Source organism: Pteropus vampyrus, unplaced genomic scaffold (assembly GCF_000151845.1).
Source record: "Pteropus vampyrus isolate Shadow unplaced genomic scaffold, Pvam_2.0 Scaffold517, whole genome shotgun sequence".
Taxonomy (NCBI): Eukaryota; Metazoa; Chordata; class Mammalia; order Chiroptera; family Pteropodidae; genus Pteropus; species Pteropus vampyrus.
The window spans coordinates 361,153-370,911 of NW_011889298.1; the positions used below are offsets into that span (position 1 = coordinate 361,153).

Consider the following 9,759-nt stretch of genomic DNA (forward strand, 5'->3'; position numbering starts at 1 on the left):
TCATGCAGTTAAATCATTAGCTTGAGCTTGTTCAGTCCACTCTGTGTGAATTTAGGCCGCAATCCATGAAAGATACCCAGTGTTTTGAATTTTCAATATAGATTTTCAATACAGCTCAAAGCTACAGCATGCTTATCTCTCCACTTGGCAGGGTTCACCTTATTCTAAGGGCATAGTTGCTAGCACTTGTGCAGGAGTCTGTTTTTAGATTTCCCATCATGCCAACATCCTAGTCTTCATCTTCTGTCTACTCTACCCCATGCAGCTACCAAAAGAGAAAGCTAATTTCTCTCTCACAATTCTGGCTTTCACACCATTTATTTTTCATTTTGAATTTTCTTTATTTTTTGTGCCAGCTCAACTCAGCATTTTAATTGTTTCAAACAAGAGAGTAATTTGTGACATCTATTTCACCAAACTGCCTGAAATAAAAGTGATTACTGCCTTAAAAAAGGTTCATGTTCTGATATATTTCTCTCATTAGACTATGTTTATAAGCTGTCTCTTTCTAAGACCTTGCACAGAGCTGACCAAGAGCAGGGCTAAATAAAACTTAGATGAGCAGAGTGAATACATTTCATGACGAACTTCCTGTTTGGACTCTGACCTCAGCAACACTGGGCCTTAGCTACACTGAACATATTTGTTATGCTCATTCCCACATCAAGACATTTCCAAGATTTATTCCTTTCTCACTTCCCACCTTCAATAATTCCAGCTCAGAGAGCTCTTCCTTAAGAATCCTTTCTGATGTGTAGACAAGGTCAATTCTGCCTAACTATGTTTATGCAACACTCTGTGCTCCTCTTTCATGGTGTTATCACAATCACAATGAAATGATTAATCTAGGGATTAACTGTTTGATGTCAGTCTTCCTGATAGCTAGAAAGTAAGCTCATGAGCAAAGGAATAATGCATTTTGTTTGTGGAAGGATGCTCACCACCTAGCACAGTGCCTGGCATATAGGTCCTTTGCTAATTGTCTATTAAATGGATTCTTAAATGAAGATGAAAAGCATTATACAGACATACTAAAAAGGGAGGAATTGCACAGTAACCTCCTTCTTCACTTACTATAGGTGCATAACAAAAATGTGGAAACTTAATAGTCCTATATAGATGATAAACAGTGTGTAACCAATTCTCCCTTCCAATGAGGCAGGTAGGTAGATGCTCTCAGGAAGGCAGCCAGGAAATTGTCCTCTGTTCAGGTCCAGAAGGTTGCATTACCTATAACCTCAAGTATTTAAAGTGGAGAACACATATTTTAAAACATTTGTATCATTAAGCTTTTTATGACCTCAAATTTATTTAATTTAAGACATTAACATATCTATGTATAAGTCAACTTCATAGTATTTCCTATGGGGCATTATCAAATAAAGATAATATAAAAGATAACTGCTAAATGTATAAATAAATAAGGGAACACACCAAAACACTGCCTCTGGTAATCAAATACATATTTTCTCCTTCACTGAATTGTATCATTTTAGGTGCCAAATAAAACCTTTATGACAGTCTCACTTATAGAGTCCCATTTCATCCAAGCATGAAACAAAACTCTAAGGAAAGAAAACTCAAAGTAAAGTAATGTTGTCAAGAAATATTGTATTTATTCCACGTTGTTTTAATTATATTCTTTTTATGATCTGACCAGATTAGGAAAATCATCTTAAAGATACTGGAAATAAATTTATGCTAAACTCTAAAGCAATAGCTTAATAGTCCATAATAAAGTTAGTATAATTGCTTTAATTACATCTATAATTACTTTTTACTCCATATATCTCTATGACAAAAAAACATTTTGTTTTGTATTTTTCTTGTGAAAGACAAAAAATAAATAAAAAAGCAAAGGCAAAGCAAACCCTCTAAATCAAACATATATAGGTTTACATTAAAAAAGAGAATTAAAAAGATAATTTTAATCCAGAAATGAATATGCAATTTTCTCTTTTGGTATTTTCATACTAAGAAATGGCTGACATTTTCTTTGTAAACAAAACTGAAAATAAACAAATAGAATTACATATTGTTTAAAAAGAAATAAATCACTTTCTATGACTGGAGGATCCAGAATCCCCCAAATCGTGTGTGATCACAGGTACAGTGATTTCAAATAGCCACAGCCAAAAATTCACTTTACAGAGTCAGCAAATTACTTGTTCTTTTCACTTTGCTAAAGGAAAAGTTAAAGAGTTGGGGGTGGGAGGTGGGGGTGGGGAAGACCACCTGGAATGGTAAATGAATCTAATAGAGGAGATTTAATCAACACAAAAACAAATAATATCTTGGACGCATTTTATGGTTTATAAAGTACTCACACAACATGTTACCATCCGACCCATACAAAAATTACATGAAGACTTCAGCCTACCTTTTATTTTTTTTAAATGAGGCATCTCAGAGGGTAAACCCCTTTTTCTCAAGATCAAAAGCTAATAAACAGTAGAATCAAACTGGAGGCAAGATCTTTGTTCTACAACTAGATGCTTTTCTTACGGGCATCTGAATTTCGATTGAGAAAATAAACTGTTCCGGCCTAGCACGGAAAGATATGGTTTTGCAAAAGACATGTCAAAAGCACAATATCAAAGCATACTGTCAGTTAAATAATGGACTAGATTAATAGAAACATAGACTAGTGTGAAAGAGATAATCGGCTAGCTTTAGTCTGTATTGTTAGACCAATAGGGATATTATGTAGAGTTCTGAGACCTCTGCTTTAGGAAAATTATAAATCAAGGGTCACTACCAGATTGGAGGCCCAGTCAAACCCGGCCCAGAGATATTATTTGCCCAGCCAAAAAACTTAAAATATGCGTTCCTTTAGGTAGTTGCAGGCATTGCCCAGTTTTCCATGGGCATTCTCACTCTCTGGTGTCTCATTCACAGCAATTGTACATATTTATTCTCTCCCTGCCTTTGTGGGGATTTGATTTTCCAGACCACTGATACAAATAAACCAAAGAATTTTTCAAAAAGAGTGACCAGTTGGTGAAAGGATAAACTGTGTCTTCAGAGAAGTGATTAGAGAATTAGGTAAATCTAACCTGAGAAAGATAAGGCCGTGTGATCAAATTAAATAAAATTTGAAGGCAGATTTCATTATGTGTCTATTCTGCTTTTAGACATTTAAAGTCTGCTCATGGCTACAGGACAAAGACTAAATGTTTGAGAAGTCAAAATAAGCTCCTTCCTCTATAATCTGACCTTTCCCGAAACTCATTTCCTCTCAACGAGGAAAACTACAAGTGACCTCTTTGAATGCCATGTTCTCACGACTCCATGCTTTTGCACAGACTAGGCCCTGTGGCTTTAATGCTTTGCTCATATTTGCCTAAACTAATTATTTTCTTGTTGCAATGCAGCTCAAGCACCTTTTTCTCAGAAGTCCTCCTTACTTCCCTGCAGAGCTAAGTGCCACTTTCTCAGGCTCAAGTAATACTATGTTATATTTTCACTGAGCCTCACTTTTACTCCTCCTGCATTACTCCATGAGAACTTTCTGGTGCGGGATTACGTCTCTTTAGTTTTTGAGCTCTTAGTCCTTAGTGCAGTGTCTGGCACATAAAAGATGCTCCAACAAATAATACTGACACATCCTTTTCAATATTTAAACACCTGGTGGATAGAAGAAAAATTAAGATTACTCACTGTGAGTGGGGACTTAAAACAGGACCGCTGAGTGAAACTCACAGGAATATAGATTGCTGTGCAGGGAGGGGGAAATCTTCCCAACAAATCAAAACTTCTCCAAACACAGAAAGGCCTCCCAGGTGAATAAGTGAGGGGGACAGCCAAACATACACTGAGGACAGAATCTAGCTTTGAAAACTGAGTTGATTCAGTGGGACTTTAAATTCTATTCGATCCTGAGTCCGGTACTTCTCTAAATGTATGACTGTCCATGCTGAGAAACTGCTGTGCACAGAAACACCACAGTAAAGGTTTGAGAGAAACAATCTCCTCCCACGGGCTGCGAGCAGGAGGAAATTCTACTTCAATAAATTGAATCTTAAGGGAAAAGAAAATAAGAGGGGTCAATCTGGTAATTAGTGTGCTCCTGATGACACTTGCTAAGGTTTTCAAAGTGTTCCTAAATCACTATAGTATTTCACACAGAAACACTGCCAGACAACACAGCTTCTGCAGGTTCACAACCAGAAATAGAATCCACATGCCTTCTCCTATTGAGAGACAGACATTACACTATTTAAAGGCTCCAAAAATCTGGGCACCTTGAATTAAAATTTATGAATAAAGACCAAAAATAAATGTGTCCCACAATCTGGAGAGGAAATAACTTTAGAATTTACATTCTTTTTTTTTTTTTTTTACTTGCTATAAACCGTCTCTCTCTCTGTCTCTCTGTCTCTCTCTCTGTCTGTCTCTCTCTTTTATCTTTTGCCCAATTTTCTGTCAAACTTAGGTCCTCCTACCTTCCTCTTTCTTATCTATCCATCTGTCTATCATCTCTATTTAGGTTATTGCTCTGTCTTTAATGTTATCTTTCTTTCCTGTGTTTGAACATAGAAAGATTCTGTGCATTCACTTCAAATTTCACTGAATTACATGCACAGGACACTGCCTATAGCATTTCTTCTTCTAACTGAGTCACAAAGATTCTACTTGGAGGCTATCAGATGGATAAACGGACAAATTTTAATTCCTGCTTCACACAGCACCCTGAGTTTCTAAAAGTCCAGAATAATGTTACATAGTTCTGCAATTTCTAGAAGCCAAAGGTTTAAAAGACTAGTGAGCATAGAGGTAAAACTGAGAAATGACCTACCTAATTACAGTTAAGATCCACAAATGTTGACAGGCGCCACTTTATGAGGCAACTAACTCTCTCCAGAGCGTCCATGGCCTTTTCTCTGAAGCAGTTGCAATGGAATGCTTCGAGCACAGGAATCAGACTGCCTGGATTCTTGGATTACTGGATTTATCACAATAGCAGTTTATTGTGTTCTTATGGGAAGCTTTATGTTTCCACATATATAATAATAATAATAATAATAATAATAATAATAAATACTTAAACCATGTTTTTTTTCTTTTGATAAGTAATGAAATTAATCCCTGTGAAATTACTAGATATCATAAGTGTTTAAAAAGTGCCTTCAAAACATTTCAGTATTAGAGTGTTACGGAGGCCAAATAACCCCAAGGTGTTGAATTCACTACAATCCAGTTATTAGAATAAACCTCAAACCCTGCTGTACATTTAAATATAAAAAATTGGTTATAAGAACTACATGACATTGTAAATAAATCACTATAAAATTATTCATACTACTCTGGAGAAAAAATTTAATCATATTGGATATACATTTATTCATTCATTTTAGCTCATACATATTTATTAATCTCCATCTAAGTACTAAGGATTTATGTAAAGGCCAGCTTATTCCCAGAAGAGCCGATGGGATGCAAAGTTAAGCTGTCCTTTAGCAACTTTGAGACAAAATGAGCAAAGAAGACCCAGCTTAAATCTTTATTTTAAACATATAATTTTCAGGTATGATGCTCCCGAAGAGTTTTCCCCATTCATGCATCAGTATTTTTGTTTCCTTAGGTAATAGTAAATTGATTTCATATTATATATATAAAGTCAACTCCTAAGTGATGTAAGGAAATGAGATATAAGCCAAAGCCTGAAGAAGCATTTTCATTATCCGTATATGGCTAAAATTTTATCGTAGTTCAACGTGATTCCAGTGCCCAATAGACATTGAAATTTTAAATGGTGTGTGCATAGGGGATGGACAATGTTGGTCCTGGCTTTAGATTTCATAGCCCAAATCCACACAAGTCATGCAGTAGTAGGATGTGACAAATAAGACCCAATTTTCCTGCCTCCCTCTCTCTTTCTCATGTGCACATGTGCATACACACACACACACGCACACACAAATAAAGCAATAAGTAAAACTATTTGCCATGAGAGAAGAGCAATTGCTTGTAAGCTCTTATCTCTTGAAAATTTACTGGATTTAGACTAGAAATATTTTATTGAAAATTTTCATTCTTCCCAATGAACATTTCCATTTAAAGGATTTGACTTAGATTGTCAATTAATGGGAAAAGTTTCTATTCTATAACTATAATAAGGGATTCTAGTTATTCCCAGTAATGCCAGAGATTCTGTTTCACTTTCATTTTCTCTTGATTTAATCAAGGATTTCATATTTAATTGTAATTTGAGAAATTAAAATCTAGTAGTTTTCCACCCTCCAAATAAATTTTCATCAGAGCTGGCTTTTCATTCCTAAGTCTGCTTCATTTATAAATTTTCACGTCTCTTCAGCTTCAATGGTTGATAAATTATCCTAATCATGCTACCGGTGTTGAATATAATTACCCGTTTAAAGGAATTAGAGATTATTTTACAAAGTGAGAAATGTGACTACTAAAACAGAGGGCAAGAAAAACTGTTTGAAATGACAGTGTTGGGGCTGGAGTGAGAGTGTTTTTTTTTTTTTAGATTTACTAAAATTATACCATCCGACTTGTGGTTATAGTAGATATCAAAAGCGAGCATCAGCATATTAAATAAAATTCTTGGTAGAAATAATACACAAAGGACACAGCTTTAAGCAGTGAGAAAGGAAAAAGACAAGTGTTTCATGTAATTTTACACAAAAGATCAAATTAGATTTGCTTTAATATAGAAGTTACAGGAATTTCAAAGAAAATGGTCTGCATGGTTTAGATATAGTGAACTGAAAATGATTTGTTTTTTAAAAAATAAAGACATTTTATCTGATGGATGAATTGTTTTTTATTCAGAGCAGTTCTTTATGATTCTTTATATAAAATGTTCAGCATTCGACCACATTATTCCATGACCTTGCTGAATTCGACTTTAATGTCTTTCAGGTGAAGGTTCAAATCTCAACTTGAAATATCAACATTTAAAAAAAGTCCTTTCTCCTCAGTCTTATATTATTAGTTTTGGGCAAGCAAGTTTATTTTGACGTCCACAGATAAATTTATGGAATTAGCTACAGGTTTTGTAAATGGGGAATTTGTTTACAACCACACACACATTAAAAAAAAAAAAAAAAAAAACACCTTGAAAAAACAGAAAAAAATAGCAAACATCTTAAAATCTATTTTTCTGAGAAATTCAATAGAGAAAAATCTATGTTGTAAACTTATAGTTGCCATTTAAACAATTGGAGAACAAAAGAGACCAGATATTATAACTTAATTTATTATAGAAACTTGATAAACCTGAAATAATAGCTAGCCTAAACATCAGTCAAGGCCATAAATCTCACAACTTTTTTCTTATGAAAACAATGTATATTTGATCTGAAAATTCAGCAAATAACCAGGAATGCCAGTTATAAATGTATTGCCTCTCAGATCCAAAATTATCTTTCAATATATGTCTTGTGATAATGATACACCTTTAAGCATTTCTCCTTCACAGTGAGCATGGTGTTATATTTCCTCAGTAGTGGGCACTGGCTGGATATGAAAGAAGAAGGAGCTCTTCTGATGTTTCCATCTATTGCTTGGGGAGTCAACTATGTGTGTATGAGAACATCTGGTGGACTCTGCCCTAGAATGTGGTCCCAGAATGCGTGGTCAAGTAACATTGCAGCTTGCTCTGGCAATAACCTTTCAGCAGCCCTTTCATTCCAGCACTCCAAAGGGTTCTTATCCAAACTGTTGCCCCAATCCACTTCACCGTAAACACTAACATCCAAAGTGGCACCCATATTCCTCATGCAAGCCCACTCACAGCCTGCCTTCCTTAACTCTAGGGGGTTCCTGTGCTCAACTTCTGCTCTCTATATGCCCTGTACATCTTGCCTGTGGTCTGGGAAGATTCTGAACACCCTGCTCCCTACTTGTGTTCCAGGTCACCTTCGGCTTACCCAATAACTGTAGACCAACTCCAGCCTAGCCAAACCAGCAAACTTCTTTGCTATCTAGTGAATGGAATCACACCTCCAGCAAGCTCTGAACACTTTTTGAGTTTGTCTTTCTTCAGTACTCTCTCTCATGCCCAGGATACCATATTGAGTTTTCTTATATCTTATGGTTACTCTTGGGACATATTTAAATAATTATTTATATTAAACCCACCTCGTTTAACCTATTGTGGGGTTTTTAATCTTCTGAATAAACCCAGACTGATATATCATAATATATAACTTTAATCTGTATATCCATGTTAGGAATAAAAATAAAATTGTATATGGCAAATTCCAGGCTTTCCAATCAGGCTTCATGGAATCTCTTCTCACTTTTCACTGAGTCTATTTCTCTTGCTATAAAAAAAGTAATCTGGTCTACAATTTCGCTTTAAAGAGAAAAGAAGCAAGTAAATTGCCAATGTTTAAGTAATCATTATTTAATTTTATTTTAATTAAAAATAACGACCTTTTAAATTTTGTATATCGTGTGTTATTCACTTGAGTATTAGGTTTATTTGCCCCCACACCCCCAAACAACTAGAAAATTGGACAAAGTATATGAAAAGATTTTTCTTTTCAGGCGTTGAACAGCATGCAACACCAAAGTTTCATGCAGAAGAGTAAGAAAACAAACAATATAGGCCTTATAATAACTCTGATTTTATGCTTCGAGGCATTTTCAAACCTCAGCATAGGGAGAGGTGACCCAAGCAGAGAATAGTAGTGTCACTGAATTGAGGGCACAGAGATCAAGTACAGGCAGGCTAAGATGCTAAAATTTATGGACCATAATATATGGAGATATATGCTGAGCAAAAGTTCCAGCAATCTGCCTTTGGGTCACGGTGAATCTACAGTAGATTCTAAGCTGCCTGTATGATGAATGAAACTCCATCAGAGCAGGCAGAGAGTAACTGGGTACCTATGAGTTGAGCAGGCCCTAAAGCTTATACAGAGCTAGTAGATATACAATTTATAGTGAGCCATAGTGGAGACATGTAGTCACATATTTATAACATTGCATTGAGACAGGAGAATCATACTGTAGTAGAAGGGCTAACCTACTGAAAAGCAAAGACTACTCTAAACTTGCCCTATCAAATCTTAAAAATAAACCTTTATGGGCTAAAGAGAATTTGTCTTAACTTGTATAAATGAGTTCTCTTGACACCTTTCTGCTTATAGCTGCAACCTTAAAATAAACTGAAAACATTAGTTGCATGCTAATCACTTCAGAGTCACATAATTATTGGTATCAGCCCATAGAAAGTGCAATAGCCTTGAGCCAAATCTAACTTCAAATTTTTAAAAGAATAAAGACTAAATTAAACGTATTTCTTTGATGAAGCTATTGGATCATTAACTGGATGCTAACAGAAGCCTTATCTTCAAGGTATTTTTTTTATTACTGTCCACTTGATGGCATTGGGATTGTATCTTGTACAACATTTTTCTTGCAAAATTAATATAGTTATAATTAAAATATAAACTTAAAACACATTTCATATCTTGGTTTTCTTTTCCAATGCATTAGAGTTAATTGTGTGGTATACTGATAGTGTTGTTTTCCTTTTAAAATGTAATCAGAATAAGATATTAAAATAGACTTGGCAAAATTTATCACCATCAAAACACATGAAGAATCTATCTTCATAACATGCTTTATTAGTTGCTGTGCACAGCAAGTTAGACAGACATAATCTGTCTCCTGGGAATTTACAATCCAAGCCTGACAATGCTGATACAGATGTTGCCGAGACAATTCAAGTAAAGAAATTAACATTAAACAGATAGATAGCATGAATAAGTGAATTTTTTT

The 9,759-nt window shown here is 35.0% G+C and overlaps 1 pseudogene; it reads right to left on the bottom strand.

Moving 5' to 3' along the window:
* LOC105307785 overlaps window positions 1-7,739 on the bottom strand; it is a 30,262-nt pseudogene extending 22,523 nt beyond the window's left edge.
* Between the last annotated feature and the right edge of the window lie 2,020 nt (window positions 7,740-9,759).